At 40.1% G+C, this 25,148-nt stretch overlaps 1 protein-coding gene across 4 annotated transcripts in view; it reads left to right on the forward strand.

Moving 5' to 3' along the window:
- The first annotated feature begins 6,979 nt into the window (after positions 1 to 6,979).
- The window catches only part of OSBPL6 (oxysterol binding protein like 6), a 97,690-nt gene continuing 79,521 nt past the window's right edge, over positions 6,980 to 25,148 (forward strand). For 3 of the 4 annotated variants that reach the window (XR_009277766.1, XM_058840158.1, XM_058840160.1), the window contains exon 1: positions 7,359 to 7,449. The gene's annotated coding sequence lies outside the window, so the exon portion shown is untranslated. Of the gene's footprint in view, positions 7,236 to 7,358; positions 7,450 to 25,148 lie in introns of those variants that run through there. The other variant, XM_058840159.1, reaches the window with a different exon arrangement.

Below are 25,148 nucleotides of genomic sequence, written 5' to 3' on the forward strand. Positions count from 1 at the left end.
TGACCCAAGGCACTCTGTCACGTTTTTTCTACGATGTCTACGAAGAGATCATCTAACCTCTGCACCTCCACTCTTTCAATTACTGTGGCAGTAGGTGAGAGACAGAAGAATAATCAGATAGGAAGGGGAAGCTGTTGAAGGTGAGTACAGCATGTGATTATGTGCACAGCTTCAATTCAGGAAAACATATATTCTCACCATACCACTTCCCTGAATTTAAATTGTAATTGTTAAACATTCATTTAAAACTTCACCAAAGATTTTGGTCAAGTTTTCCACAGAATGTCAGACTGGAACGGCTGTTATAGTGGTAAATTTTCTCCAAAGTAAAATGAATTAATGATAAATTAAATACTGATATAAGACTTTGATTTAATCTACTTTAATGTTATACATCTGCCTGCTCCCATACCTTGATTCTTTTATTAGGAATTTTTCTTGAAATTCTGCAGACCTTGGGAAGGTGGAGCTTCTTTCAACACGAAGTGTGGGATATCCAAATCCAATGTTAACATGCAATATCTAATACACAGTATCTAATACACAATTATCTGCAAGACTTTATTAAGACTGAAGAGTTAACTTCTGATCATACCCTACTCTATATTTAGAGAAAGTGTTTACACATCCTAAGCTTGGGAGTACAGAAGTTTCCTGGGAATTCATCCAGCTCTTCTGACCAAGTTCTGTCTTTGGAAAGTGGTAGTGAGTAAATTTTTCAGATGCCATTTTAAAAGATACAGGGCAATGTTAACAGAGTATGTGGACATTGAAACTATTGGAAATGCAAATATATGCTGGAAATATTTTCTAAGCTTGAAATTATAAGCACCTTCACAAATAAAATTGCAAGATGGCTGAAAGTTATTTTAAGTAGTGGAATGCTGACTATCCTCATGCTGGGCACACTAAATCCTCTTTCTAATATGTCTGTTATAGCTAAGGATAGCAGGAATGAAGTTATGTTTATCAGCAAAACAAAATGAAAGGCAATGACATGGGAATACATGTAGTGCATGTTTTGACCCACTGATATTTTTACATTTTAATCAAGTCCACAAAATTCACTTCTATTCTGAATTCACTTCTTAAAATAATGCTGAGGGACATTAAAATTTCTTTCTTCCATGCCTTTCTTCTATGTGGTAACATATCAGCTAAGCTACTTAAAATTATGGCCAGAAGTTTAGACATGGTTATGGATTATCCATAAACAGGTATCACAGTAAGTTTTACCCTTTGCCTGTTTAAAGACCAAGGATACAAAAATGACCTCAATGCATTCATAATGCTCTTAACAGCATTCTTGGAATTTTATCCTGGAGACCCTCTCAAACTTTGAAACTGGGTAATCTCTGTTGCTTTGGAAAAATAAATTATTTAGGTAGTTCTCAGAGTCTGCAGAAGAAACTGTACCACTGTGACCCTTTTAAAGCTATTCTAGTGGAGTTACTAAGAAAAAGTCCTTTAAATACTGAAGCTTGAATGAACTGAGTCTAGAACAGAAAGTAGAGGGTTGGTAATAGCCAGCAGGGTTATAAGGATTGTAGTTACAACACTTCCAAGCAGAGATTTTTTTCTCTGTTGTTTAAAATGTATAGCTTTAAGTCTTCATACTGCTTCGGTTTTGCATTCTACACAGTAAAGAAACCATGCATTGTGCTGAAAATGAGACCGTGGGACTACTACCCACTGCTAAAATCAAGTATGAAACAAACTTTGCTTTATCTGTGAGTGGATATAGTTAACTATACTATCATCCATATATAGTTTGTTTATGTGAGATTGACCCACTCCAGCTGATTTATCATGTTTGCCTTTCAGAGATTCTTGGAGTTCTGACAAACTGCATTTCAGGTTTGCTTTTCAGGTTTCTGGTTTCTTTTATTTAATAGGGATAGTCTAAATAGAACTCAGGTAAATTATTATTACCTATGTAAGGGATTACCTGTAACTTCATTTTCATTAAATCATCTCTGGGTATTTCTATTTCGCTTTGCAGTTTCTTCAGTGAGAAGACCTAATTTTCCTTTTTCCTTTGGAGATGTCCAATAATAGTTTAGTTTTTATTTTTTGTGATCATCTATGAATATGGAAAGTATTTTTGACATATTCTATGCATATATTATGTTATTATGCTTCTCTTGCTATATACTGCCCCAATCTTGTACGAAGGGTAGTAGAAAATGGCACTGAAATGAAATATGGACTATTACTACAGAAACTGAAGAACAAAATGTTGAAAAGATGAAAACAGTTTTCCCAAATTCTCTTCAGGGAAATGGAAAAACACCCAAATGGAAAGATCAAGAACTTAGTGACTGCTTTCCAGGGAAGATGGAGAAAAGCAGGAGTATGCTTTCATATGTAGGGATGCTGCTTTTCTCTGGTTTCATACACCTAACTGAGCAGAAAGAAAAGAATAAACCATTTGGATGGCTGTACAGGACTGTGTAAAGGTCCATTTAATCTGATGTCCTGTTCTCTATGGTGCTGGGAAACTGATGTCAGGGAAAACGGCAGATAGAGTATCCTTTCTTGGGCAACTCTTAACAGGCAGTGGGTAGGCACCTTTTCAGCAGGAACGGCAAAGGAAATTGTTGTACCTACCGCTGTCCCTCAATCATTTGTATAACTCCAGCTTAAAAACTTCTGTCCTTTCAGCTTCATAGTTTAGTATGGAAGCAAGGCATCTGATTTAATAACACTCTATGAAAAAGTTTTTCCCTCTGCCTGATCATTTACTGAGTTTTCCCAAGGTGTTGTGTGACAAAAACCAGCACGTGATTGCTTACTGTCAGCCTCCTATGTATCATTGGGGTTTTATAGATCCAATGACAATCCTTTCTCAGTTTGCTCTTCAGCTAGAAATTATCTCCTCACATATATGCACTCCCATACCTCTGCATATATTTTTTCAGCTGCACACATGCATTTTCTAGTTTCACATTATCATATGAAGGAACTGGATCTGTACACAGCATTCAAGTGCAAAGACATTTACATGAGGTTGTAATGAGCTTTCCTACTTTGTTTTCTGCTCCTTTTGAAGCAATTTCTAACACTGTTTGCCTTTTGGACTACTGCTGAGTAGCAAAACAATGTTGGCAGAAAACTACTCACAATGACTTTAAGTAATAAAGGCTAATTTATAGCCCATTATTATGTAAGCTTAGTTAGGGTTATTTTCATTACTGTTTACATTAGTTTACAGTTATTGACATAGACTTTCAGCCACCATTTCATTGCCCTATTGCTCACTATTGACAGATCTTTCTACGGCTGCTCAGAGTCAGTTTTTGTTTTGCCTACCATGAGTAATTTTGCATCATCAGGAAACCTGTTTTCACACAAGTCATTTTAGGCTATTTAGGTGCAACAGTGCTCATCTAGAAGTATTCTAAGCAATTCAGCCCTAAAGAGGACTCAAAGAAGAAAGTAATGTTGTGTTGGGTGGTCAGTATCTGTCAAAAAAACGGGATGTTGATCTGGTTACTGCATCCTGGTCCTAGTGGCAGCTGTGCTTTCTGGTTCCTGGAGATGGCTTTTCACTCCTGTGCCACTCCCCGACTCTAGGGCACATCCAGTTTCCATCTGCTGGTGCCTGCCTTTCTCCTTTCACGGCTTCTGCTTGCTATGAGCCTGCCTCACAAGTCTCCCTCTGCCTAACCTGCTTATTATCACACACTCTTAACTTTGGTACTCCATGCTTTTTCTTCAACGCACTTCTGTTCACTGGTTATTACTCCTGTACTCTTAAAGTTTTTCATAATTCAGTGAATTTGCAAAAATGCAAGGTGTAATTTACAAAAATCTTTATTTGAAACATGTCTCTTACCTATGCCTTGCCTAAGGGTACAGTTTTGCCAAACACACATCTCCCTAACAATAAATGACAGCAATGTAACAACAATATTGCTTATTACAGGAGAAATAAAAGTATTTCCTTAAAGTTCTGTAAGTAAATAAATATACTTAGCATCAGCATAAGGCTGGTAAGCAAATGTTTCCTATAATATTTAGTAAACTTCCCTGCTGCATGGTTTAAAGATTGGGAATGCCTACAGTTGTCAAATAATCAGTTCTATATAATGAAGACCTTAGAAGATGAGGTTACCTGTGTGTATGCACAGCACTTTATCATCCACCATCTATGTAACATAACTGTTATGTAGTTACTATTTTAAATTAGTTTCATTATTTGAAAACAATATTTAACCTGCCCTTCTACATGTTTGTTTCTCTTTGGTTTAAGTATAGATAAATTAGTGAAAAAAAACCCCAAACTCTGTAGAATAGCCACTTAAGAACTTGGCATCAAGATCATTAGAGAATATTAAAGAATAAATTGTTCAGAAACAAGTGAGCTAATTAACAATAGAGTTTTCTGGAATTTCTTTCAGGTCACAAATGTTGGGTGACCTCTTATCTGAAATGGTATTTTTTGAATGAACCTTAAGACACCTCTATCTCCCTGCCCTGTTATTTATTTCTTTTAGAAGAAAAATAAGTGATTATGTTCCTGGTATTGTTTGTAAGAGACTTAAAAATCATAATTTTGTTAAACACTGTTATAGTCATCAAAGGACTTTGCCTGCTGTGGTGAAGTATCTAAAGAAGCTGCATGAAGCCCACCCCGCCCAAATCTGGGAAACTGAACTGTGAGTTAGGGTACCTGATGGGAACTTGAAGTAAGATAAAGGTGGTACTATTGTCCAATTATCTCAGGCCTAATGAGAGGTAAACAAGGCATGGGAAGAAGAGTGTATCCACAAGGAAAGCCAGTTCAACAGCTGTGCTGGAACATCAGCTCTGTCTGGGTCTGTTGGGGGGAGCAGTAGCCACAGACTCATTTGCTGAGGCTGCGTTTGCACTATTCCCCCTGTGGGGGTGAATGGGGAGAGGCTTTGGGGATGTGGTGGTGGTGAGCCAGAAGGAATGAACACCCACCTTTGGAGGCCACAAGCTGGGCTTTGAGCGGGATAAGAAGCAGACCCTGCAGAGAAGGGATGACCTTACCATGCCAGTTGTCTGGCACACAGCTGGCCCAGTTGTGACATTCCTGCAACCCCTCCGGGGGCAGGTCAGATCCACACGGGACATTCTCATTGACAGCATGCATCCCTTGTGATGGGGCATTGACTGGCCTGACTTTGCTGCTGTCAGAGGCAGCTGCCATGTGTTAGAACGGATCATGAGCTATCAAACACCCCCAAAGTGCTCAGACTCATTTCTGAGGCCTTCCACCAAGGGACTGCACAGGATCCACAATGTTGCAAACACATCCAGTGTTGCAAAAGGCAGTCTAAAACATCCCTTCCCATGGAGAGGAGGTGCTTAGGCATTCCCATGGACACCTGAATGTATTAACCCACTGAACTCTACATTTCATGGCACCCCCTCTCCAAGGGAGAAGACCAGAAGAGAAGTAACAGGATGCTGTCTGGATCCATGGGTGCTGGTATCTTTCTATCACAGTGATGTCTGTCATTCTTTTCCCTCCCGACTCTCCCTGCTTACTTTTCCTTATTTTTCTCTCTCTCCTGCCCCTCTTTCCCCTGCATTTACTGATAAATAATATCCATACTATTGACTTTGGCACACTGGCCCATTTGCACCTTAACTGGGGGAAAGTAATTGTGCTCTTATAATCTCATCTTAAATGTGTTCTATAATGTCTGTGGCTTTGTACTTAATCTTTCTGTGGATTTTACATGAAAACTTTGACACCCACCAAAGTCCCGCTTAATGTTTTTCCTGCTCCGGCTCTTGGAAACGGAACACCAAAAAGAAAAAAAAAAAAGTATTACTTAATGATTTCCTAACTTTATTCAACCACATTGAAAATGAGACCTGCAGGTTCAGCCGAAAGAACAAAGCTTTTTTTCCAACAAGCTTATCTGAGAAGTTACACAAATAATACTATGTCAAGGGATCCTTCTATGGAGGTCTCTGCTTTAACAGGAAAATGACTATGGCTTTTGTATGCCAGGCTGCCCAAAATGATCCTTCATTGCACAGTGATACTGCCACATCTGAAACTGCTAGTTTGAGAAACAGGGAAAACATAAACCAGCATCACACAGCCTATCTTTGCCTATTGAATTGTGTAGGTTCAATAATTTATAGAATGCTGTAAATCTACTTTTTTTTTCAGAGGTATTTGCCCTTTTCTCCCATTCTCTTATTGAAATTTGCTGGCAGTGGCATCTAGTTCTCCAGGGATCTAAATTGATTTTCTTGGATGACAAAATCTATTTCCAATCTTGTTACCATGAACCAGAGAGCAGGGCTGAGGTGGGGGATGTAAATAGTTGGAGTACGGTTTGCTAAGAGGGGCCTCAGAGCCATCTCTGGAGGGCAGGAGGTGTGCCAGCCCTGGGGACAGGGAGTGCCCAGGCCCCAGCAGAAGGACCAGAGGCAAGTCACTAACCAGTCAGACGAGTCTACAACCTGGCTGCCCCACAGCAGGGTGACCTGTTCACTCCACGGGTTCTCTACACAAGACAGTCCAGCTTCCCCTTTCCAAAGGTGTGTTTAAGCTATCAAGGATGTTGTAAAAGCTGTGATGGAGGATCTACAGGGAAGAAAGAACAACTCCCTCTCCCCAAGAAAACCACCTACCAAAACAAAACAATCCCCCCAAAACCTAATACCAATTAAATCAGAGGAGTCATTTCTACGGCAGCTTTCTGGCGCACGTAATGGTTTTTTACAGCCTCCCATTATCGGATGACAAAGATTGATCAGCTAACGCAGTGACCACTGCGGGAGGGTGACGGTGCAAGGCTGGTCGTGCTTGTGTCACCAAACCTGGGTGGGGAAAGGCCCTTAGGCTGCTGCTGACAGCCCTGTCCCTCGGCGGCACCCCTTTGTCTGACACCATCTCCCGCCCCTGGCACGGAGGTCCCTTTCGCTCCAGCACAGCCCCGCTGTTGCCCACGTGCTTTCCAGTTTAATTCCAGACCTGATGTCATGACCGAAGCCCGGTACGCGGTCGCCGCCGCTGCCCCGTTTCTCCGACACGCCGGCAGCACCCGACTCGGGGTTTTGCTCGGCGCACCGGGGCCGGCTGCGGGAGGGACGGCGAGGTGCTGAGCCGAGCCCCGGCGCCGCCCCGCCGCTGCGCGGAGAGCCGCAGCCGCTCTCGGCTGAGCATCCCTGCGCCGCCAGCCCCTCCTCAGCCCGGTCCCCGGCACCTGTGCCCAGTACCTGTGCCCTGTGCCCGGCCGCAGGTGGGTACGGCCGCGGAGGGCACCTTGGCCAGCGGGCGGGGGCGGGGGGCGGCGCGGCGGGGCTGCGGCGGCGGCTGCCCGCCCCCTCCCTCTCTCCCTCCCTCCCTCCCTGCCTCCGTCAGGCGGGCGGGGAGCTGCGGCGGGAGGGAGCGGGAGCGGCGGGGCGCAGCCTCCCGGGCCGCAGCGGGGATGCGCCGCGGATCCCAGCCAGGAGGTGGGCGCTGAGCGGCGGCGCTGGGGGCGCGGGCCGGAGCGGCGGGCCGGGCCGTGCGGGGAGCCCCGGGTCGGGCGGCGGCGGAGCCGGGGCTCGGCGGGCGCTGAGCGGTGCCGCTGCCGCGGCGGGCGCGGCGCTGCCGCCGGGGGAGGCGGGAGCGGCCGGGGCGCGGCGGGGCCGGGGCCGGGGCCGCGTCCGGGGCGGGGGCTGGGGCTGGGGCCCGGCCCGGCCGTGGCTCTGCGGCCCCGGGGCGCAGCCGGAGCATCCGGACCTGGGGGGGGCCGGGCCGGGGTTACGTAACGGCATCCGCGCAGAGATGCGCCGGTGTCAGCCCCGGCTTCCCCGGCGCTCCCCGAAGTCGTGATCTTTTCCCTCTTCCCTGCAGAGCAATTTGAAATAGTCCAATAAACTGTGCGGTCTGTGAGGTTCAGTTGCAGATGAGCTATTGCCAAGTTGATGCACTCTTAGGATTTTTTTGTTTTGTTTTGTTTTCATTCCGTTTCTCTCCAAAAAAGGCAAGAACGGCCTGTATTCCCAATTTGCTAGCAAGGCTGCAAATCCCTTCCAAGTACTTTGAACATGTATGGATTCATTAAAACTGATGTTTGGAAATCATGTGTTTGCCAGAGGTGCTGATGCTTAAAATGACTGTATGACGTGAGTTTTGCCATTGGCTCGTCATTTCTTGTCAGTTTCTAATTGCTGTCGTGTGCTGGAAGGATACATTGGTGATTTTCTGCCCGAAAGCTTCAGCAATGCAGGTACCATGAACTAACAGTAACTGAAACAAAAGACCTTGGTGGAATTCTCGGAGCAAATTAGGAAGCCAAGGTCGAATAGCAAACGTCAGTGCAACTTGTATGGGGTAGCGTGAGAGAACAGAAGTATTCACAAATCTTATTTGAGAGTTTAAGTGAAAAGTGTTCCTTAAATAGACTATTACTCAGTAGATGAAAAAAAAATGCTTAGTGAAGGTGTGAGGAAATTGCTATTTTAAGACTACAATTAACTATATAAGCTCAATTTTAATGGAACTAGTACATTTAATTGCATTCCTAACAGATTTTCTGTTCTCTAGATGATTAACTTGCAGAATGATACCAGCTCAAAGATTAAAATCTCATCAAGTATCTAATGGTTTCTCTGCAGTGTAATTGTGTTTGGTTTATAATAGTTCTTTCTCTGATAATCAGCCTTTGCCCATACATCTGTAGATACTATAATTAGACTTTTTTTATCTTGGTGTAAATGACATGACCTTGACCTTTAGAGGTTAAGTAAATGTCGTTTTTATGGATCTTCTATGTTTAGTGGAGCATTTTTATGTATATAGAGTAAATACAGTTTTCTGTTTGTTTAAAAACTACACAAGGAGACTACTTTATCTTTTCTCTCCAGCTTAGATAAATTAACAGAGATGTGTACATCCCAAACATTTCCCCTTGCTACTGAAGGCTGAAAGAGGTGCCCTTTGTTGTACTGTAGTTCATCAAGCATGCTTCTTCCACTTCCCATTAATTTGCTATTGCACTCCCAGATCCTCCAGAGCACTTAGAGCTGTGCTGTTGGGGGCCTTGTCTGCAGCCTTGCTTATTGCTGGAAATTTTTTGCTCTTAGCCCATTCTGGGAGCTTATTCATAAATGTCTGCGGTGCGAACATTGGGTCACATGTACTTGTAGGAACACGTGTGGGGTTTTTTCCCAAGTGTTGGTGTTGAATGGCTGTACTCTGTATGTCTGTATGCTCAGATGTGTTTTTTATACAGCCATCAAAAACATTTACTCACAGGTGTGAGAGTTACTGTGCATCTGAGCAGCCATTTGGACATTATCACAAAGGTGTCGTGGCTATGGAAAGTTAAAGCTCCGTGCCTTGTGTAATCGGGCAGTCCCTGGCCTCCTGCTTTACTGGAAATGGTGGTGGACATGAGACTGCTCTCCTTTGCCACTTTCTCCAGTCCACTCTGGAGATGAGAGCAGAGAGTGTTCATCATACTTCTTCCTTTAGTCCTCTGGCACACGTGTGTGTGATTGTGTATGCTGTCATTTCAGCTGAGCCGCAGTCTACCGATGGATTTCTTAGTGAGATGGAAATGAATGATTTTGCTCTTGTTTTCCCAAAAATATGTGATGTCAGCATGGGTTTTTCCCTGAGAATTTATGCTGCTTTACCATGGGGCTTATTCTCAGGAGGGCTGTATTTCTTAAGGGACTTCAGTCAGCCTTCTGTGCCTGTGCCACGCTGGAGAACCTGCTGTCACTGCGGTGGGAGACGGGAAGAAACTGCCAGCGCTCCACTGCTAAAGATGTGTGTGTTTATATTTTTAATGTGTGTGTTTGTATAAAACAAGCCTGTCCTGACAGTTTAATTAGCCACAGGGTAGCAAATACTTGTACCTTACTCCTGTGTTTTCTAATATTTTTAAAAAACACTGAACACTTTAAACAATTCCTAGAGATTTCTGGGATTTTTTTTGTTTTTCTCTCGTAACTTAATGTTTTCTGGTTTTGAAGCTTTTGATTATCCTGGTATGGGAAAAGGCAGCAGTTTCTGTAGATAATTTTCATGGGAAATATTACTCTGGGCAATTAGATTTCAAAAAGGAATGTCTCCAAGAATTTCCTTCAGGCTTGTGTTTCTTTCTTAAGCTAAGTTTAAATGAGATAAAAAAAAAAATCTTTCACAGCGGAATACTAAAGTAAATGCTTACATTTTGGGTTTTTTTGGAGGGGGGCAGGGTGTTTGCTTAATTTGTCATATCAACATTGTAGGTGTTGAAGGAAGCAGAAACAGGTACAATACACAAATGCAAGTAAACATGCTTAGGCCATTTGAGGAATGTTGAATTTCTGGAAAATTTAATATATGACTTTGGTCTTATAAAAGAAGCTCCAGCTGCCACAAATCTAGTGAAAAGAAAGCTATATAATGAGGGGCCAGGTAACATGAGCTGACTTTGGTTGTAATGTTATGAAATATTAAAGATTATGTAGCTATAGAGTCCTGGAATGGTTTGGGTTGGAAGGATCCATGACAGGTCTGCTCATCCAACCTCTTGCAATGAACAGGGGCATTCTTCAGCTAGATCAGAGTGCTTGGCCTGGCTGTTTCCAGGGATGGGGTATCTACTACCTCACTGTTACAGTGTTTTCATAAAAAAAAACTTATTCCTTTTATCTAGTCTGAATCCACACTCTTTTAGCTTAAAACCATTGCCCCATATCCTATTGCTGTTGTCTTAGGCCCCCTGTTAGTAGAGTTTATGCTACCAGTGGTGTTATTATGTTTGCAATTAATTTCACTCTCAGTACCAAGGTTTTCTGAGCTGTAAATACAAACCTACAACTTTCAGCTATTTCTTGTAAGTTAGAATACAGACATGGAGGCAGTTAAAAGTTTGTGGTTTTTTAAATGCTGGTGCATATGTCCTAATAAATGGTGTTTCTAGCATGTCCCTCTTTTGGGGTTGTTCCTTTTGAAAGAGTTGAAAAAGGATGGAAGAACCTTTTGGTGGTGACAGCTGATAAACCAGTGAAAGGGAGAACAGCTAAATGTGGAAAATGAGAGAACACCAGCAGAATTACCCTGTGTTCGCTGTCAAACTTGTGTTTTCTAGGGAAACTTCTTCTTCTGCATAGACTTTCTAAGATTAAGGGAGGAAAAAAGTGAACAGTATCAAAATACTAGAGACAATTTTTAAATGAGGGGAAAAAACAGGTTTGGTTTTGTTGCCATTTTTCCCTTTTTTAATGGGATTTGGCCCAAGTGATGCCTAAAGAGTCCTTCCTACCTAAATTATTCTGTAGTTTTGTTTTGTCATTATAGGTGAAACCCAGAAAATTGTTAATTTTCTATTAACAGTGAAAAATAGATGGTGCTCAGAAACTCAGACTGATTATTTTTCTGGCATATATATACATATATTTTAACCCTGTGGAATTTCCAGATAGTTTTAAAGCTGGTTCCAAGTGAAATGTGTCAGTCTGTACTGAGGGCTATTTACAGTTATGGGTGGTAGCAGCAGGTAGGGAGATGGTGGATTTCCAAGCTTGTCTTTCTGACAAATCTGAAGACTGGTTGCTTAAATGGTTTCTGTGTGAGTTTCACAGAGTCCAGTCCCTTGGCATATTTAAAAGATTCTGTGTTTCTCAATCAAATATTTCACATTTTTTGAATTTAGACCATCCTCCCATTCCAATGTATCTTTTCCCTCTTATTTTGACATGCTGAGAATAAGGTAGGCAAGTTGAATCTACACAGAATTTAGCAGATAGCAAGCTTGGTTATGATCTTTTACAGTGTGATCTGACTGCTTGCATTTGTAGCTCTGATATGAATAAATACAACAGTATATAAAGAAGTTTTGTTTTCCCTTTTTTTTTTCAGTGGAAACTGAGAGGTGGAAATGCTCCTAGCCTATAAACTATGTAAACTCCTCAGTACTTTTTCATTCTAGTGAAATTTGTGAAAATCACAAAAGTCGCGATTTTCATTAGTCCCTATTGATTTACATGTTTCTAGCAGAGGTGCAAAGGCACTGGTGGATTCTCTACTTAAAAGGCTGGATTGAGAGGTGTCTATGTGCTACCAAATTCAGTCCCACTCTAATGCAAATGTTGTTCTGTTGGTATGAGGCTTTTCTAGAGCCCATGTTATTCTCAATTAAATTAGTGAATTATGATTGTGAAGGATGCAGGGGTGTAAAAATTATGCATTTTGTCCTTTACACCAGTACAGCAGGGCACAGGTCTGGGATTGCTTTGTTTTGAAAACAAGTCAACCCAAAGTAGGTAACATTTATCTAAGAATGATCTAAAGATCGATTTCAAGAAACCTTATCTTGGCATGTGATACACTTTTTCAGATGATGAACTGAAACATTTCTCAACAGAAAATCTAACAAACTCAGGTTGCCCAAAGAAGAGTCTATATGAACCCTGTGCCATGGAGTGAAGCCTCCCTGCTCAGACAGATGAGGCCTTGGTGACATCTGCCCAGCAGCAGCTGACCTGATTAATCCTGGAAAATGAAAAACAATAGAAGGACTTTGATCTGTAGCAGTTCCTAACTTCCTGCTTCCTGTAAAATTATGTGGTGGGAGACCAAAGTGTTACAGAAACCTTGGTGGTGACTGCTAATTGACCTTAGGTATGGGCAGTGGAATTGGTGAGGCTTTCATGGCTCATGCCAACAGTTTAAATGAGAAAGGGCTAAATAATAAATAAATGAGGAGGGAGTTAAAGCAGTATCCCCAGGTGCTGGGGGGAGTGACAGGGGCCATGCACTTACCTCTGCCACTTGGAAGGGAACAGCTTGGTGTGAGGTCCAGGCCAGTGGTCAGGACTTGGACACACCGAGCAGCTGGAGTGAGCATTCTGTTCCTCAGGGTCTCTTGTGACCTGGATCTTGATTTTTGTGTGTCATGGAATAGACAAACTGGGATAGAAATGCCACACTCATCCTGATTAATATAGCACGACTATATTTTATTCAGAATATGTGATGCAGTGGTGTCTCTCGATTCTTGTTGCCACCCCAACCTCTTCCCCTGTGACAAACCCAGTATGAATAAGGTGATGTTAAATGCAATTTGGGTCAAGAGAAGTTTCTGTTAATATCCTACAAGAATGGTTCCAGGCTTCTGATTCTTCTTCCTGTTTCATCTTTGCCTTTACTGTGTCTCTCCTGTGTGTAATCAACCTGCATCTGCAGTGGGACTGCAAGTGCACTCTTGCTCCTTCTTCTATTTTATTAGGATTTTTAGAGCTGACCTACTCAGGGATGCCTGGCACCCTTTTTATCTTTTTTCAAAAAAACAGTATTTAACTGTTTCTTCCCTTCTGCCTTTGAAAATCAAATTCAATTCTTGTTTGGAAAGAAATGGCAGTGTTACAGGAGAAGTGGGAGAGAAAATAAACCAGTGAGACTGTGGCTCATGTTCTTAGATTATGTTTTTTAAGATTTTAGCCAGAACATAAGTTTCTTTAATTAATTTATTTTCACGGAAAATGGTGGAGAGAAACTAATTTCTTTTTATAAGTTGATATTTAGGAAGCCAGTTAGCTGTGTTGTCACCTGGTAAGGATAGGTCTAGGGAAAATGGAAAGGCAGAATCACTGATGGAGAGCTACAGAAATGGCAAGAAATGGACCAGATAAAGGGATTTTCATCTTGAAAATGGGAAGCTGGAGTGGTTAGTTTAGTGACAAATATTTCTTGCAGAGTAGAGTGGGTAAGCTGGGTGAGAAGGTGGTGGCTAATGGTGGAAATGATAGTTAAAAGGAAGAAGCTTCAACATAAAACAGCTTGCTGAGATCTGAAACGGCAGCAGTTGGTGTTGAGTCATCTTGAAGTCCCTCTGACCCCAATGTGAGCATGGCATATACATCCCTCTGGTAAGTAATGACGTTGCTTTTCTGCTTTAAGTCCGTGCTTCTGGAGATTATGCTGTTTCTGGAGAACAGGCTTCATAAGATGCGTGCCAAAACCAGAAGGATAGGAATGATATGAAATAGAGCTGTAGAGCAGTCAGAGGATGAGTCTGTCTGTAGCCAGACAAATTCTTTTTCTTCCTGTGTAATGGTTGAAGAATTCTAAAATCCATCTCCTTTTCCCCTTTCTTTCTGCCAGTTAAATACAAGTTGTCTTTCCACGTTCACTTGTGCCTGACAACTCTGTTCTGTGTGTACCTTCTAGGAAGTACAGGCAGGTCACAGTTGCTACCTGGTGTAATATTCTTGTGTGACATAATCATGGGCAAAAATAATGCATTCTCTTACTGAAGGGGAAAAAAAGAGTTCTCTAACTCTCCTTAACTGTGACCTATATTGTGTGGGTGTGCAAATATGCTGTGGAAAGCTAAATGTAAATTATATGTTGTTCTACTGAGCATGCTTTTCTCAGTTCTCCTAATAATTGGTAGCGTAGCCTACATACAAAACCCATGGCCAGTTTGCAATATTAAATTCAGTGACATGCAATGCAATTATTATTTGCAATGCAAAATAATCTTTAAAAAACCCAAACAAGGTAATTTCTTTAGTTAGCAAACTGTCTCTTGCCCAGTCACCATAAGTACTGTTTTGTGACAGAGCTTACAATTAATAAAAGAGTGGCTTCTGTCTCTAATTAATACAATAATGGTTGTTCTTTCTTTTGATGTGGATAGGGGATTGCTGGGGGAGGCCTCAAACCGAGTCAGAAATGAGGATTAGAATTAGCCCAACTGACCAACCCTGAGACCCTTACAGGACTCTTCAACATGGCTGTGCAGTATCTGTGAGTTTAAGGGGAGGAAACAGAACTTCAGAAGTAATCTATGGTATATGCTTTTTAATTTCCATTTCTGGTGATGCAAAGGTTGTGGTTGGATCTGCAGATGCTCTGAAATGTAGCAATGAGATGGCAGCTTGGGTTCATAGCTCCTTCCCTTTCCATAACAGGAGCTGTGTGTGTCTGTCTTCCTGCTACAAATTTAAACTTTCTGAACTACTTTAGGAAGAGGAGAGAGTGTCAGATTTTTTGCCTTTAAAATTAATGAATTCCTATTCATCAATTTCTTTTGGCTTTCAGAGTGTTTTGGCCAAAACAATGTAATATTAATCTACAAAGGTTCAGCTAAAACAGCCATGTTGTAATCATGTGGCCTGTGATATTTTTCCTCAGTAAAACCGTTGGGTTTTAGGTTTCCAGCTGAAATGCCTAGACCAGTTCTGCAAAGATTGTGTAACAGATTGCTGCTCATAGTTCTGCCGATGTTTTGTGCCTTCCTGAGTGCCTCATTCTCCTCCCAGCTGTATGACCTTTATAGGTCCAGATACCCACTTGTCCTCCTGACATGTGCACATTTTATCGTTGGAATGTTACTCAAACTGTTACCTTGCACCATGCCAGGGCAGTGCACGGGACAGGGATGGATGGATGGATGGATGGATGGATGGATGGATGGATGGATGGACGGATGGATTGTTGCCCCCAGCTTTGATGCCTGCCCAGCCCAGAGCTGTTCTGGCCCTTGGCTGCCAGCCTGTGGTGCTAAGGCACAGAGATACTATTATTCCCTGCCACCTTACGGTGTTTCTGGTGTAATTACCTTCTGATATATTCATTATTAGATTTCCCTCTCAATGTTCTTCAGCATTTTTAAAGATTTAGTCAGTGTTTTCAGATTTTTATGCTTTCTTCTTAACTTTGTGAGCACATTAGCTCAGTCATAAACCTATGCTGAATCTCTTTACTATGCCATTAGTATTAATAGTCAATATTATTGACTATTTGAATTATTTTAAGGTTACACAGAATTCTTTTGTTACGAATAAATCCATTGACTTAAGAATCTTCTCCATTTTCTTCATTTTTTTTCACATGTCTTTTTGTAGTAAATCAGTAAGAATTATTTCAAAGATGGAGTGAGAAATAATGCTGTGTAAAATGTAAGTAGATAATAACAATAACTTGCTAACATGGTGAATTTCCCCTAAGGGGAACAGAAGTATGCTGGCTAACATCAAGTGAAGGGGCTTTACATAGAGTAAACCAGAACTAGTTAGGCTGTGATAGATGTAATTAGGCTCACTAGCTCTCTCTAGTATCTCATAACAAGGAAGTTTTATTTTTTGATGCCATTGCATAAGTTCAAAGGCAATGAACAGAGTTCAAAACTATGTTTTTGTTTTGTGTTCTGCTTTGTCAGGTTGTGGGCACTGCTCTCAGTGCAGAGAAACTCTGAATGTGGTTGTGGGGAGTATGGCAGCTTCAGGAACTTTATACTTCAACATCTATGGCAGCATTCCCATTTTGAAAACTAGTGGAAACAAACTGCTCTTTAGGCTGCAGAGATCTTGAGGAACATATAGTTCTGCTTTCTTGGCTGATTCTTGGGTAGTTAGCCTTGAAAAATGTGTCATAGCTGTGTGATATAACACCGAGAAAACCACCAACATTGGCTAAATCTGTTTGTAGGTGAAATTTAGTTCCTTATGAAGAAATGTAATGAATACAGACTTATTTTGAAACTAATTTTTTTAAACCCAAATGCACCAGGGTTGTGTTCATCACTTCTGGCTTTCCAACACTGAGACCTCTTCCACAGCTCTTGCCCTCTTTATCATTCCATCCGTCCTCCACAGGTCAGTCCCCACCCGTTAATTCGCTGCTCTCAGAATTCCAGAGCTGTGCCCAGGCTCACTGCTCCTCCTGGTGACACAATCATGTCCCCTTGGCCAGGCTGGTGATGCTCCATGCCTGTTCCCTCCAGCTGCCACATCTGTGTGCTTCCCCTGAGGTCCTTCAGATCTCGGGAGATCCTTGGGTGGTAGTGCCAGGGGCTGGCAGTATAAAAGGAAAAGGCCTGGATAGTCACAGTGTAAGTATACCAAGGAAAATCAGTTCTTTTCCTACCAGTTCTTACACCTAGAGGCGGTGTAAGGTGCCATTTCTTAATGGCAGCAGGTGAAATATTTTTGCACTTTAGGTTGGTGTTTCTGTCAAGGTTGGTTGTACATCTCAGCCATGCTGAAGCAGATTTAAACGTAATGGTGCAACTTCCAAATGCTGGTTTCTCATTTAGAAGTACAAGTCTGAACAGAAATAAATGTCTGTATGTGTTGTGGGACTCAAAAAGTAATTCAAGCAGAGCTTTCTGAAATTTTTCTTTTAAAGCAATCTTGGTATGCTGCAAAAATGAATTTAAAATCTTTAGTTACCCACAGGTAACAGCACAGAAAATCAATACATTTTCAGCTAATGTCAATTTTTTCCATTAAAAGATAAATGATGTGGTGTGAAGCTTCCAGTCTTCTCAGACTTCTGTGTGCTTCCCAGACAGCTGGTTTTAATTTAGCTTTGTTTTGTATAGCATGTACTTAGTGCTTGTCACTCTCACTTGCTTGTACTTACGAGTTAAATAATCAAATAATGAAGCAACTGTGGTGCATTTTAAAGGCCTTTGTTCAACTAAGAGGGTGAATGTTTTATTTGAGGAAATTAGACTTTGTAGGAAACTGAAAATGATCCCTATCATGGGTTAGATTTTTTTCTTACTTGGAAATGTGTTGGCTCATATTATCTTCATAGTCACTGAAGTGTATCAGTGTTTAAGTAGTGGTGCTTTGGAGGGTCTGGTCTCCCATTTAATTTTTATAAACAAAAATATTGTAAGACAGAATAGGTGTTTTACAAATAATTTAGAAGGCTAAAACATAAATATTTGAAGAGAATGGACTGCAGATTTCAAGCTTCTGCTATAGACTTCTACTCTACATAGCCTTTTGTCTTCTGAGGGTCTGACTGGAGTGATGGGGAAGTGGAGACCACTGCTCTGGATCTGTAGAGAATGGGAAAAAAAAAAAGGAAAATAACCTTCCTAAGTTTTTCAAATGCATGGGCAAAGCCCTGCTTTTTGAAATAGATTCAGTTTTCCTGTTTCAGGATACTTGTTAAAAAACAGAAGAAATAAGGATGAATTTGAAAGTTTCTTTCCTGAACACTACAATTTCCAGCTGAATATCTACAGTGTTTCTTTCCTCCTCTTTTTTAAGCTGCCTTTTAGAATTTCTGTAGTCGGGAAGCTGTCCCAAAATATATTTGTCAGGTGTCACTATGTAGCACTAATGCAATTAACCTTAAAAGTCCTTTTTACTTCCTTAGTGTATTTGCTTGGTAATCTTTCAAGAATTATTTTTCTGCTATTTTCTGGTGTTGATTAATTTTGGAACAGGTATTGCATACAGCAGGGGAGTTTCTTTTCTGTGTAAATGGCTATGGGCATCTTGGCTGAGGTTGCTGACACATATTTGGCTAAATGCTGACTTACCAGCTATTGTGAAGGACTGAAGAATGTTGAAAAAATTAACTGAGTTACTTAAGAAAATTACTGTTGTCCTTATAGCTGGAGTGATTTCTCCTCTCAAGGAAGAAAAAGAAATTGAAACAGAAATTGAAAGCTGGTATTGAGATAAAACAAATGTCAAGGGTAACAAAGTACTGTACTATGTTGAAGTATGACATTGTCCTAAAGTGCCTTAAAAAAAAAGTGGCTAAGGTTGGTATCTTTGTTCATTTTGTAGCAGTATACACATTAATGAAAAGTTTGAATGGAAAAACACTACATCTCACTTTTGAGTAGAACTTGGATGCTCTAATTCAGTTTTCTGGTATAACTTTCTCAAGATATTTTTTTAATGATAATGAAATGGTGATAAAAATCTTTTTGGAATAACATTTATGTATATCACAATATATTTTCACTATCTAAATGACAGATGACTCAGAATCAATGTTTTTTATTCTAATGAATTTACAAATACGAGTTGCCCTTACCTGATTTTATAATTTGTGAATGGTAACAAGGAGCAGAGGGAGAAATTTCAGCTCTATTTCTATCTTTATGGTATCTTTTATGGTTTTTAATATAGTAGCATTTTATTGTTTATACTTTTATCCGGCATTAATGTTGCACAAAGTATTGCTTTCAGGTCTATTCTTATGCCTAGATGTTGCTGCCAGATAATGTTAGGAGATTTTTCAGTAACTAAGAAATCAGTAGGCAACAGGAAGCTTAAAAAGGAGATGCTGAACTTCAAAACCATGAGTTGCATGGCATTAGAAGTTCAGAAAAACCTAAGGACTGGAGTTGGAACCTCTGACACAAATTGTGAGGGCTGGAACACATCTCCTGTGAAGACAGGCTGTGAGAGGAGAAGGCTCCAGGGAGACTTCATAGCACCTGCCATTACCTAAAGGGAGTCTTTTTACAAGGGTGTGTTGACAGGACAAGGAGTGATGCCTTTAAACTGATAAAGGGTGGGTTAAGGTCAGATATAAGGAGGAAATCCTTCACTGTGAGGGTGGTGAGGCACTGGCACAGGTTTCCCAGAGAAGAATCCTTGGCAGAGTTCAAGGCCAGTTTGGATAGGGCTCTGAGCAGCTCTGTCTAGTGGAAGGTGTCCCAGCCCATGGCAAACTAGATGATCTTTAAGGTTCCTTTCTACCCAAAACATTCTCTGATTCTACATTTAGGTTTCCATTGCCAGCAAAATATGAAATGAACCCTTCTATTCCTTTTTCTACTTTGGTGGTGGTGCCTAAATCATCTGTTTCATGGATGTGTGAGTCCTTGAAAGAGAAGAGAGGACGCTTGTAGTTTGGTCACCAGTTTATCATGCAAGTTTATCACTAGGATTCTGCTCATATTTGATTGAGCATGTTCTGGAAAATCCAAATTTGTTGGCATCCTACATGGGAATGAGAAACTCTGAGTGGGAACAGTGCTCCCTGATTTGTCAAAGTCAGTGAGCAGAGGGAGGAGGAATACTTAATGAACACTGTTTGACTGGAGTTTGTGTCAGCCAGCACATCTTCTCAGCTCAGCCAAGATCGCAGATAAAATCTTCTGGTGGTTGTTAACAGCAAAGTTGGAGGTGTGGATGGAATCCTGGCAACGGAGGGATTTATGTTACATGAATGAAGTCGGATGTCGTCACGAAAGAAAATTTTTAGTATCCTGTCTTGAGCATGAGTATACACCCAGCAGTAATAAATGCCTCCTCTTCAGGCTGAGAATCAGTCCTAACAGAATTGCAGGTGAAGGTTGAGCTGCTTCCCTCAGAGAAATCATGATGACAGTAATTGAAACAATCAGATTTATGTTCAGCTGCTTACTGCTGGAGGTCTTTTTGTTATCTTTAACTCAGTGTTAATTTAGGTCACCCTTTAGTCTAAGTAAAAGAGACCACAAATGCTTCTGCTCTTGACTCTGTGTCTGTACAGAATGTGTGGAGAATGCTGTTCATTTTGGTGCCAGTGTATTTTATGAAATGTCTGTTTGATATGAGAACAAAAGGGCTTTTAAAATAATTTGATAGCTTGCAGTATGCATTTATTTATTCTGGGCATCCTCCTGTATTCCTGCTTTTATGTATAGTACCAAGTCCTTAAAAAAATGCTTGTTTTATTGGCAATCATCATGGATGCAAAAGTGCAGCAAGAGCATGTGAGTCTCTAATATCTCTGCCCTGCAGCTTGGAGGGTGCCAGCAGTGTCCTCCTTGAGCCCTCCTGAGACAGATGAGGAGCGATGTGTGCACTAAAGTTTGAGGTCTGCACATAAATAATGTACAAGGAAAAGTATCTTCCAAAACTTAGCTCATAATTGAAAACAGAATGCAAAGAGAAAAACCCCACAAGAGTTACTTTTTTTCCTTTTTAACACCAAATTAGTGCAACTCATCATTTGCTCATGCGGCTCTTCTGAAAATTAACACACTTACAATAGAAATAGTTGTGAGGACAAGTCTTTAATTTTCCTGTTATTTATCTTCTGAATACAGTCCACCAATGTAATTTGTTTCATTAACGTTTCAGAGTGCATAATAATTTTTAATATAGAAATATGACTGTCCTTGCCTCTTCCTCCAGGCTTAAATAACAATGTTTTGTTATGTCTATTTATCTTGTGTATGTTAAAGTGTCATTATGAAATTGAAAGTGCCTCTGAGTATGTTTTGTGGAAGCTGAAAGCCCTGAGTGATAATGGCAGGACATTATTGACCTTGTTGGTGTGTAAAGTACTAGTGGCTGTGTTTTGGGATGCAGAATATCTTGACAGTCAGTTATCTGTGGTGTTGGCCTCTCAGATGCTCCTGTTCAAGTGTTCTCAGTGGTAAAATCTGCTTGCTTATGTTGGAGAACTGGAGTGCTTTCCTTGGATAGGGGAATATGTCTGAAAATGTGAAACAAAAGGAAGGAGCCACCCACTGTGGAAATAATGGAGGCTAAGAAAGTTATTTTGCCAAAAATAGTTGCAAGTACATGCAAATCTAGCTAAACAAACACTATATGAGAGCTTTCTGACTAGCTGTGGATAAATAATGTAAGATTTCCAGAGTTATTCTATATAGTGGAAGCCATACATTTTCAATGAAAAGTTCATTTTGGTGTGTCTTGATGTTTAAATGTTTTTTATACTTGAAATTTCTCCTTTCTTCCTCCTCTAGGTCTCTGAACTAAAAAAGAATCTGCTTTTCATGCAGCCAAAATAGGTTCTGTTTTTCCCGTTAAGGATTTGAGGTTTATGAAACATGTCAATAAACATGCCCAAGGAAGAACTTGCTTGTTCCAAAAATATAAGGCAGACTTTTCTAGTTAAAAAAAGTCATCCCAACATATGGTGTGTTTCTTTAAAGATGCAAAATATACATATACTGAGATGAACCCTTTGGAGGAACTTTGAGGCAGTAGCTCTTGCTCTTAAAGCTTCTGTCTTCATTTGTTTCAGCAGACATGTACTTTCTGAAGATTTTTCTTCTGATTTCTAAAAGATGTTAATGGTGCCTTGCCAAACTGTTGTTGACAATCTGTTTCTTGTAGGATACTGTTATATATAAATAGTGCCTTTTTTATGTTTAATTTTTCAAGCCAGGAGAAACATTCAGATTTGCTTTCAGCATGAGTGTAGAATAACATTGTCTCTGGCATACTAGTTGTTGTAGTCTTGTATGACAACTGTTGTACACAGTATTTTACATGACTGAGGCTGCAGAATATGATTATCTATAGGATAACCATAGGATTTTCTATGTTATTAATGTGTTTTTGCATGTAGGGCTGCCTGATGTGTTTTTTTCAGTGTCTTGGTTGCTGTGGCAGTAACCTGTGTTCAGTGCCACCACGCTAGTGTGACCTTCAGACAGACCAGCAAAAAAGATCCATCTTGTTTGCTCAGCATCCCAAAAGACAATTAGGAATGGTTGCCTGAGCAACATAACATCCTTGTCCAGTGCCACAGGGATGGCTGTGATGCCAGTTGGACTGTTCTCCCAGAAGTGGCACGCTTCCATGCACAAAACAGTGGACTAGCAAAGGAATGTTTTTGCTTCCCATTTGTTTTTTATCTTTGCTTGGACTCTCTTCTGCTGAAGTGGTAGAAAATAAGCAAAGACACAGAGTAAACAGAGGAGTAGAGGGGGGAAAAAAAAGGGCAATGTGAACAAAGAAAGGAATCCTGGGTGAAAGAAAGGTGAGGGTGCTCTGAATTTTGAATTAGGAACAAAGGAATGGAAACAATCTGTCAGAAAAGGTTGTCAATGTTGAAGAAGCACTTAAGCAAAATAAAATAATTTAGAAAAGGAATGAGGGAGAAAACATGGGCAGTGCTGGATGAACAGTACAAATGCGTAAAAATGGGAAATATCTTTTTTTAAAGCATGTAATACCTCTTACATTAAAACTGTATTAACTAATGATATTTCTTAAATCTGTTTTGCTGAAAAATCTGTGTTTCAGGTTTTGGTGTTGCTGTTGTTTGTTTTGGTTTCTGTTCATTATAAAGAAACCAATAGACTTATTGATGCTTTGATACCTGGGTATGTTTTCCTAAAACAAAACCCACCAAAGATCTCTTCTGGATGCAGGTTGCTTATCGATCTTGTGTGGTTAAGGCCCTCTTGTATTTTGCAGCCAACAGCTCACAAGGGAGCAATATGGCTGGTATCACATCTGTCTGCCTTTTTTCTTCTCAGCTTGAATGAAGAGCTACCTATTTACAGCTAGCATAACTGTGGGGAGGCCTTGGCACCCATCCATCCCAAGGGCACACAGTCACGTCTCTACATCACACAGAGATGCTGAAGCTACTTTCCTGCTGTTAACCCACCTAATTTTCCTTGTTTTATACACATATAGCCTGTGAATTTTTGGATAGCTCATGTACTGTATGAAATGTTTGTTCCATCTGTTCAGAACACTTGAGCTTTATAATAAATTCAGAGCAATTCATAGGTTTAGAACTTGACTATTTTTTTTAGCCAGTAAAGAATCATATGGAAGTCTTTCAAAATAAAAGCTAAGCTGTGAGAAGAGAATAACACAACTAACTAAATAGGAAATAAGGAATATTGAAGCTAGATGATTTTTAATGTCATTTCCATCCCAAACCATTCTATAATTCTATGAAATATTTTCTTTCTGTGTTTTAAAACTGGGGTGTATGTATTTGAATTTTAACTACCTGAGTTAATTTAAGGAGAGTTTAACTAACTCTTCTTAAGAGTCACTTTATTCTGCCACTTAGGTGGTAGGTTCTTCAATTTTTACAGAAAATATTTGTTGTTCAGAAATGTTTGCGTTCTACTTTAACAGCTTTTCTGCTATATAATTTGGTTATGGATATTTAAAGCTTTTATTTTTTCATCTCTGGTAGCATGGTTTGATGGGACCAACAGAATCTGTTACACTGAGGTGTGTTCTAATATATTAAAATCTCATTTTTGCTGGTCACTGTGGTAGTCTGCTCTATCAGATGCTTTTAGCATAGCTGCTACTGTGAGCAGTCACAATGACAAAGGACTTGTGCATGTGGAATGGGGTTTAGAGTGCAGAAGCTCATACGTTACAGAGCTCTAATGCCAGCTACAACAAGCTCGTCTCTCTTCTCTAAATAGCTTAATAGTTGACATGAATTTATTTTCTACTTTCATGGCATCCACTTCTCTCCGTGGCCTTTTTATATTATAATCTCACCAACATCTCCTCGTTTTATCACGTGGTGGTCTGAGGGAAAGGTGAAGTTCTGATTGCCCCATCAGCTTCTTATAGAAACATCAGTTACCAAAGTAACAGAAAATGATAAACCCACTCCATAAAAGTACCTATACAGGTTTCCCTGTCCTGTCTCGAAATTAAGTTTTCAGATCATCCATCTTAAAAGGACCTGTCTCTTTCTATTAGAGAATCTGTACTTGGTTAGAGTTCCTTTTTTGCCTTGCAAAGCTTGTTGATGAAGCTTGAAGCAATTGCAGTGACTAGGCACATAAAACAGCCACCCCTCTGCAGGTGTTGGAGCAGCTTTCTTGTAAGAGCTTCGAGTCAGCCATTGAGAATTGTTTATTTAAATTTCAACTCTAAATCAAGGCTAAATGCAGATTTAGGAGGTTAATTTTAGGGTTGATCTAGTAAAAAAAAAAATAAAAATTACTCTTGTTTCTAAGGTAAGAATAAGTAAATGAAAATATTATGTTTGGGTACACTGTCCTCAGGATAAAACATCTCTGTTAATATAAATAGAGATTTTTATTTATTTATTTGAATGAAGAACAGTACATTTTTAAAGTGTAGTTGAAGATAAAAATCTTCATATCTTTGTATAAATGTTATAAATAATAAGCAGAAAGACCTAGGGTATTTTCCCTAATATTAAGGGAATAAAATAAATTTTACTGAAATGTTTTGCTTTTTTTTTTTTTTTTTACCTTGGAATCAAAATCTCTTTTATGATATGTGCACATAATGATTTATAACTTTTGTCTCTTGACTATAATTATAAATATATATATATAAGAAGAGGGTTTATTTACTCTTTAATCCAAAAAATTGGTTACTTTGAACTTTTCAAAGCTGTATATTTTATGGGTTGTTCAGTAAATTCTGAGTCCTCTACCTAGAATTTCTGGTGTTTGAATAATAAATTTATGATGGTCTCCTTTTGAAAAATAAAATTTATTAATTAAAATTTTGATTCTGTAATTGTAGAACTTTTTTTTTTTCCTCTTCCATTATCTCCTCTACATGCAGCCTGTGTAATCTTACTTTCCATTCTTCTGACCCCACACTTCCTGGGAGATCTCTGTGTATTATTATTTTTATTAGATTAAAATAGAATTCTGAATACATTTTCTGTATGCCTGCTATTAATGGGATTGGGA

This window comes from Poecile atricapillus, chromosome 5 (genome assembly GCF_030490865.1).
Source record: "Poecile atricapillus isolate bPoeAtr1 chromosome 5, bPoeAtr1.hap1, whole genome shotgun sequence".
NCBI lineage: Eukaryota > Metazoa > Chordata > Aves > Passeriformes > Paridae > Poecile > Poecile atricapillus.